Genomic DNA, 8,688 nt, shown 5'->3' with positions numbered 1-8,688 from the left:
CGATTTTTTCAATTTTTTTTTTTTGAAACATGTATTTCAACGCGTTAAGAACAATGATACAAAAATTAATTTCCGCAAACTGTTATTTTGGAAGTTACAGCCTTCCAAAGTTTGCGTTTTTAGTTTTAAACGCATGCGCACAACGCTGTACCTACTGCATTGCCGCGCGGAAGTCTTCGAGCTTATACTATACTATAATATAAATACTTATGTTACTTTAACTCGCCATCGAGTCTGTAATAACTGACTACTACTACTGTTGTACTATTATCGGTTTTTGTTTAAAACGTAATGCAACTATGCACAACCTTCCGTGCTATACTGCGTGCTCCTATGGGCCAATATCGTTGCCGAATGGACGCCACGAGGGCCTGTGGACCACTATGTAATAAATTTACATGTTCACTCTGGAACAATAACTGCGTATACCTACTGTCGCGGGGAAGTACATTGGGTATCGCTGAAATTCACTTTTTTTTTTTTTTTTTTAATTATAATAAGACATTCCTAGCCTATAAGGCTATCTACATCTATGGATAAATAACATTAATTTTTTTGACTAATTTTAACATGATAATATAAGTAATTACTATTACAATTAAGAGCGATAATTACAGTAGTGACAACAGTTATTTAATAGCATTATCGAATAAGATCGTGCGGGCAACCTCGTTTTAGACGTCTTTGAGGTGGTGGATGTATGTGTAAATTGAAGTGTATTGAGCCAGTTGATTTATGGAGTGAAGTTTGAAATTTTCAGCTAGAGCTTTTATATGATCTTGAATTTTGATGATTCGGAGGTCTTTATGTAGATTTTCGTTGCGTATGAACCATGGTGCGTTTGTTATTATTCTTAATACTTTATTTTGGAAAATTTGTATTTTTCTTAAGTGTTTCGCTGAGCAGTTTCCCCAGATAGGACAAGCATAGGTAATTAATGAGCGTAATAATTGCTTGTAAATTAATATTGAGCATTTTTTTTTTTTTTGTATAACTGATTTTTTGTTTAGGATAGGGAATAGCATTGAGAGGTGCTGGTATGCTTGTTGTAATTCTAGAAGCTATGTGAGGCCCCCAGGCTCTTGTCTAGCGTGACATCAAGGTACCAAGGTGACAGAAGACTGCCAAGGTATGGAATCGTTACCGAATCTTAGAAGTGGTGGAGTGGAATAGCGACGTAAGCTAAAAATGATTGCTGAGCTTTTTGAAGCGTTTATATGTATTTTCCATCTATTGCACCATGTTGCTAATAGATTTAGGTGATTTTGTAAGTTGTTTGTTATCGCTTCAACGTTGCGGGATTCACTGTAAATTTTTGTGTCGTCTGCAAATAGTGCAATGTTTGTGCGTGGTGACTGTGATATATCAGAAATGAATATATTGAACAATATAGGTCCCAGTTTGGACCCTTGAGGTACACCAGCAGATATGGTCCGGGGACAGAGAAATTATCGTTAATTTTAACTGAGAATTGCCTATTTGTTAGAAAGGAATTGATAATATTAAATAAGTACTTCGGTGTATTGAAAGATTTTAGTTTGTATAAAAGACCTTTTTACCATACTTTATCAAACGCTTTTGAGACGTCTATAAATACAGCACCAGTATGGCAATGTTTTTCAAATGAATTGTTGAAATGTTCAGTTATGCGAAAAAGCTGTTGTACTGTCGAGTGGTTGGATCTAAACCCAAATTGAAATTTTGGGATAACATCTGCGCTGTCCAAATAATTTTGTAGTCTCGTATGAATAACTTTTTCAAAAATTTTTGATAGGGAGGTAAGTAAACTTATCGGTCTGTAGCTATCAGGATTTGATTTACCCTTACCAGGTTTTTTTATTCACTTAATACAGTCGCATTTGCCAATCGTCCTCCTACGCGTAATAGGCCTTTCTCATCACGAAAAGGTCGTAATCGTACCAGCGTCCAGCACACTGTTGCCAGCTACTTGCGCCTTACCTGATTTGAGTTCATTTATTTCTTTTTGGAAATGTTTACTTTGTATCATTTTAATTAAAGCACAATCTGCATATTCTAATTAATTTACGTCTAATTGCCCGACGACACTTTTGTGACTTCTTAATCCGTTATTTCGTCAACGTAAGCAATATGCTGTTATTCGAATAATTTGTTTTAATGACGAATGGGTTGTTAGCAATGGAAAATCCGACGATAACGTACATAACAAATTATTTGTAATTGATGTTACGTTAATCTTTTCTTTGGGCATTTTTTCTATTTCGGATTTGTCGACCTTTTCCAGTTTCGGCCACATATCGGTGTCTTTAGCCATTCCGGGCCAGCTAACCATCAAACTGATTTTTTACCGATGTCTTCGGCATTACATCCGTGCGAAATCACGTCGGCCGCGTTGTCATGAGAGAGGATGTGTGACTATTCACTGCACGCGGTCAACTCTTGTATTTCACCAACCCGGTGCGCAACAAATGTCTTCTATCGACCTGATGGTAATGTTATCCAAGCCAAAACCACTTTAGAATCGGTCCAAAATTGACGTCGATCTATTTTTAAATTTAATTTTGGTATTACTTTATTACTCAATCGGGCTAATACTAACAGCAAGGCGGCGCACAGTTCTAACCACGGCAAAGATACTATTTTTGGCGGAGCAACTTTTGAGTTCGCGCATATTAATTTTACGTCCGTTTCTCCGCGTACACTCATAGTTCTTAAGTATAAACATGCGCCATACGCCTTCTCGGACGCATCCGCGAAACCATGTATTTCCGACTTTCGTAGTAACTACTATTATGTTTGAAATTAATTTCCGTGGTATTCTTAACTTATTTAGCGATGGTAACCCGTCTCAGTACTTTCTCCATTCTGCACAAATGTTATCGGGTAATACGTCATCCCAATTAACCCAATATTTGCCATAAACTTTGTATAATGATTTTCGCGATTATAGTAACAGGTCCGAGTAACCCTAACGGATCGAATATTGTTGTGATTTCGGATAATATTTTTATTTAGTTATTGGGGCATTGATCTCTACCTGCTGCACTGTATAGAATAACATATCATCATCTGATTTCCAATGCAGGCCTAGTATTTTTGTCATTAGCTCGCCCATAGTTCTTATACTGTTGTTATCGGAATACACGTCGACTATTAACTCCGGGTCATTAGATAACCATTTACGCAGCTCTAAACCGGCTTTACTCATAATTGAAATTAGATTGTCTAGTAATTTTATTGTACCGGCTTTTGACATTGCACCACCTAAATAGTCGTCCATATAGAAATCTCTAATAATTGATTCGCTCACCTCTGGACAACTATCACACTCCGTTTTTGCCAAATTTTCGAGACACTCTGTTGCCAAGTACGACGTCGGCACGGTACCGTAAGTTAGTGTATTTAGTCGATATACCTGGATCGGTTGTGTCGGTTCAGGTCGCCACAACACACGTTGAAAATCTCGCTGATCCTCGACGACTAAAAATTGGTGATACATTTTTGTAATTTCTGCCGTAAATACATAATTATAAGTACGAAAGCGTATTAGTATATAAATTAAATCGTCTTGAATAGACGGACCTTTAAGTAAAATATCATTGAGACTAACGCCCGTATCGGTTTTGCTTGACGCGTCAAACACGACCCATAGTTTCGTCGTTGTACTACTGTCGTTACGCACGGTGTGGTGTGGAATATAATATTTGCCTTCTCCGTCTTTGTTTTCGATTTCTTTTTCGACGCGTTCCATATGGTCCCAATGCTTCGTATTCTAACATAAATTTTACATAATCTTGTTTTAATTGCGTATCTCTTTGTAGTCGTTTTTCTAATAATAAAAATCGTCGTTCAGCAATATTGTACGAATTTTAATGCATTTAATTTAAACGGAAGTTGAACTATAAATCGACCGCTTTCATCCCGATTTATATTTTTATTAAAATGTGCCTCGCATTCCTTTTCTTCTTTTGAGTACACTAATTTTGATTCGTATTCTTTTAATTTCCTAAATTTTGTAATTGACTGTTCTAAATCTGTTTCTTTATTCTCAGTTATCGATAGATTTACCGCACTTGCCGCCCATCTACCTGTATTAATTACGTTATTTGCGAAACCCGACACTACCCATCCAAAACGAGTTTCTTGGAATATCGGTCCACCTGCCGCGGGTTTTAATTGTCCCGTACGTAATAATTCGAAAAAATAATCTGCACCAATTAACAAGTCAATTTTTCGTGGTGTATTAAACATAGACGGAATATTTGCCCCGAGAACTAAAAGGCATGGTCGTACCAAACGGATTAAGAGAAATACCATTAGTTTTATCATAAGATTGAGAGAAATAGAACTGTTCTAAGGACAGCCAATTAGAGCGTTTGTTCAATTTTATTATTTTCTAAATGATAAGATAATTATTTGTCATGATAGTAATGATGGAATAAACTATATTCTATATTTTAAAATATAACGTTTTAAGTGTTTCAAGTTAAACCTACATCTATGAATAATATTATTACAATCGTTTATAAATATTTCTATAAGTAATAGATATTTTATTTATATTATAGATATATTTAAATATGAAAAATTATTTCCGCGATTTTTCAACGCCCGAACCTCTAAACAAGCTCTACTCACTTGCACGCGTTATTATAACCAATGTTCCGTCTATTTCTATAAGTCTATGTTATTAAACCATGGGTTAGCCAATTTGATATCACGCGGAATCAAAATATTATTTTTGATTAATTTTGACGGCAAATTATTTGTTATACGTTTCACTACCAAACACGAGGCTGTTAATGTGTTAATGTAAATTTTCTGTCTTAGGTATTGTTGCAACCACTGCTGATGATGCCTTTTGTGTGCTACCACCTATTTCGCATAAATCATGCTTCACATGCTTCTTTTTTAACTTTAGTAGCTGTACGATTTGCTCTGTTATTAAATTACTTTGGGATCCAGAATCTAAAAGTACGCGTCCCGGGACCTATTGCGCTGATTTACTGCGCAATGACACCATCGCCTTCGACAATAATACCTTGTTGTCTTGTATTACCGATGCATGTGCTTAACGATATTGATGCTTCAATAACTTCACTTGTCGATCCATTTGCAACTGTTGATTGAACTGCCATACTATCTTCAATTACTGTATTTCTCCCTCCTAACAGGTGCAATAGTGTGTTATGCCCTTTTGCGCATTTAAAGCAAAATTTAGCATTGCATTTTTTACTCTCGTGTTGGCGTAAACAAATCTTACATAACTTCAACTCCGTTACGCGTTTTATTCGCTCTGGTACAGTCAAACTATAAAATTTAGAATTTTTATAAATCGTATGCACCGATTTACAAACATAGCATTTTAAATTTGACGTTGACGCGAATAATTGTGACGTTCCTCTTTTTTCGATATATTTTTTCTCGTTTGATGTCGTAATTGTACTACTTTTAATATTTATATTTTTTACGCTTCCAATTGATTCTAAAATTTTATATCTCGACTATAAAAATGTAATTAATTCAGATAATTTTGGCACTTCAATACAATGCGCTCTCGATTCCCACTCCTTTAGTGTAATTTTATCTAATTTAATTGATATTACATGTATTAAGTAGTGGTCCCCAATTTGTTGGCTCTTGACCTAGCGCCTCTAACGCACGCATATGTATATTCAGTGCATCTGTAAACTGCCTTAATTTTTTCGCCGAATCACCGCCCACCGTTTCGAGATCATATATCGCTTTTACATGTGCTTCGTGCTTGGACCAACTCCTTTTTATTATTGTAACGTGTGATTAACGATTTCCATGCTATGGTATAATTATTAGCTGTTTCCAAACATTTAATCGAACTTAATGCCTCGCCTGGTAATGATTCGCGTAAATAAAAATACTTTTCTGTCGCCGTTAACGACGTATTGTTATCTATTAGTGCCGAAAATATATCATAAAATGATGCCCATTTTTGATAATTGCCGGTAAATACCTGGTACGTTCAATGACGACAACTTTATCGACGACAATACTTTATTCATACAAGAATTAGGTAAATCGATGTCGGGACTTTTATTTCTATTCTCGTCTTGCGATATAATCGGCCCGTTGCTATTACGATTTTCTCTGCTGTAGCCATAGTTTTAAAGTATAAATCTTCAAACTCCGATCTATACTTGTTTTGTACATTGATACTGGGTCCCGTGGGTGAACTTTACTTCTTTACCTCTGTGGATGAACTTTATTTCTGTGGACTGTATTTTCGCACGATCTTTAACAATTTTCGCTGATCAATACACTTATGATCTTTTCTTGACCGGTAACTGATTGACACAATGACGCATGTAATACTTAATTCGTACTTTGAAACTAATTGACAAATGACGAATGACGATTTTAATCCCGGACGAAGGACCAATGTTCACCACCGCTCAGGTTTATTTAATAAAGTACTAAACCTTAATTAATATTATTTAACTTTTATTTGCCAGTTCACCTATCGAGCGGCTACGACGCATACTTACATACGTACGATTTTATTGTGACTGAACAACGGCCGATCGCTTGTCGCCGATGATCGCTGTATCAGACGTATCTTATCTAACATTTATATTGTACATTTTATAGATAATATTATTACATTTCCCAATTATATAAAATATCTCACGTACACAACAAGTGCAGCTTTTAATAAGATTAAAAACCAGAAACAGAAACAGAAATTATTCTGGAAAACTATGCTTTTCTTGGGTTATTGATGATTGGTACTGACTCACATACACTTAATAGAGGTGGACTTGGTGGCATGTGTATTGGAGTTGGTGGTGCAGACGCTGTTGATGTGATGGCTGATATTCCTTGGGAACTAAAATGTTCCAAGGTTATTGGTGTTCATATAACAGGAAAGATGTCTGGTTGGACTACATCAAAGGATGTAATCCTTAAAGTTGCAGATATTTTGACTGTCAAAGAAGGTACCGGTGCTATAATTGAATATCATGGAACTGGAGTTGTTAATATTTCATGCACAGGTATGGGTACCATCTGTAATATGGGTGCAGAAATTGGAGCTACTAATTCTTTGTTCCCATTTAATTATCGAATGGCAAATTATTTAAAAGCTACATGTCGTGCTGATATTGCTAAAGAAGCAGCCAAGTAAAGTAAGTCATTATTGACTCCTGACAATAACAGTCATTATGACCAGTTAATTGATGAACTTGATTTGACAATACCGGAACCTCATGTCAATGGACCTTTACACCTGATCTTGCACATCCTATTTCAAAACTAGGAAATAATTCCAAAAAAAAACGATTGGCCTGTGGAAATTAAAGTTGGTCTTATTGGAAGCTGCACTAATTCAAGTTATGAATATATGTTGAGATGTGCTACTATTTCAAAAGAAGCCTTAGTTCACGGTCGTAAATCAAAAATTCCATTTAATGTTACTCCTGGATCTGAACAAATTAGGGCAACAATTGAAAGAAATGGAATTGCACAAATATTGAGAGAATTTGGTGGTACTGTATTAGCTATAATGCTTGCGGTCCATGTATTGGTCAATGGGATCGTAAAGATGTCAAAAAGGGCGAAAAGAACACCATTGTCAGTTTATATAACAGAAACTTTATTGGACGTAATGATGCCAATGCAGCAACTCGTGCCTTTGTAACCTCTCTAGAGTTAGTTACGGCTTTAAACATTGAAGCGCGTTTGGACTTCGACCACACGAACGATTCAATCAAGGGAGCTGATGGTAAAGAATTTAAATTAAGCAATCCATTTGGCGATGAATACCCGCAAGAGGATTTGATCCAAGTCAAGATACTTACCAAGCTCCACCTGCTGATGGATCAGCTATGAGTGTGGTAGTTGACCCAAAATCCAATCGTATTCAATTATTAGAACCATTTAAAGTTTGGGATGGAAAAGATTTGTAAGAGGGTCTTACTATACTTATAAAAGTGAAAGAAAAATGTACTACTGATCACATTTCTGCAGCCGGCCTATGGTTGAAATACCGAGGTCATTTAGACAATATATCAAATAACATGTTCTTAACGTGAGTTAGTAAGAAAGCAAGAAGAACGTAAGAAGCACTTTTGCCATTGATATTATAATGAATAAAACCTATTTAATGTTTTTAGGTATATATAACTGTTTATTGTTTAAGCATTTAGACTTTAAATATTTGATTAATCCAATTGATAAAATAATTAAATAATTGTTACGTATTATGGCACTATAATATGTTTACTATTTAGTATTTATACTATTGAACGATTGAACATTGTTATAAATTAAAATAAAACGATGATTCGTTCATTGTTAAGTGTAGACAAATGAAATTCTTGCACTCATTATAATTTATCGGAAGTCATAAATTTCCATTAATATTAGTGTAATTTATTATTACGTTATTAATAATCTACCGCTCAATGCTTAAACGAACATGTCATCGTGGCTTGCTCCATTAATTGCACTAGTTGTACCAGGTTATCTATTGGTCATAGGAATGATAAAATACTGAACGAATGGTATTTAATATTTAATTATAGATTATCAATGTATTTAACTCAAACTAGTGTAGTTAGGTTAGGTACCTATTTGGGCTATATTATAGGTGCCGATATAATATATTTATGTATTTACATCACTGTCCACTGATCTAGTCTATGGAATATTATTTTATGTTTTCAATTTACAAAA

General features: G+C 35.0%; 1 pseudogene; it reads left to right on the top strand.

Annotated features, from left to right (window-relative positions):
- The first annotated feature begins 4,676 nt into the window (after positions 1–4,676).
- On the top strand, positions 4,677–8,045 carry LOC113550415 (annotated as a pseudogene).
- Positions 8,046–8,688: the final 643 nt, after the last annotated feature.

The sequence above is a fragment of the Rhopalosiphum maidis genome, chromosome 1 (assembly GCF_003676215.2).
Source record: "Rhopalosiphum maidis isolate BTI-1 chromosome 1, ASM367621v3, whole genome shotgun sequence".
NCBI classification, from domain to species: Eukaryota; Metazoa; Arthropoda; class Insecta; order Hemiptera; family Aphididae; genus Rhopalosiphum; species Rhopalosiphum maidis.
The sequence above is the reverse complement of the archived record's forward strand: the minus strand, read 5'-3'. Positions and strand labels throughout refer to the sequence as shown.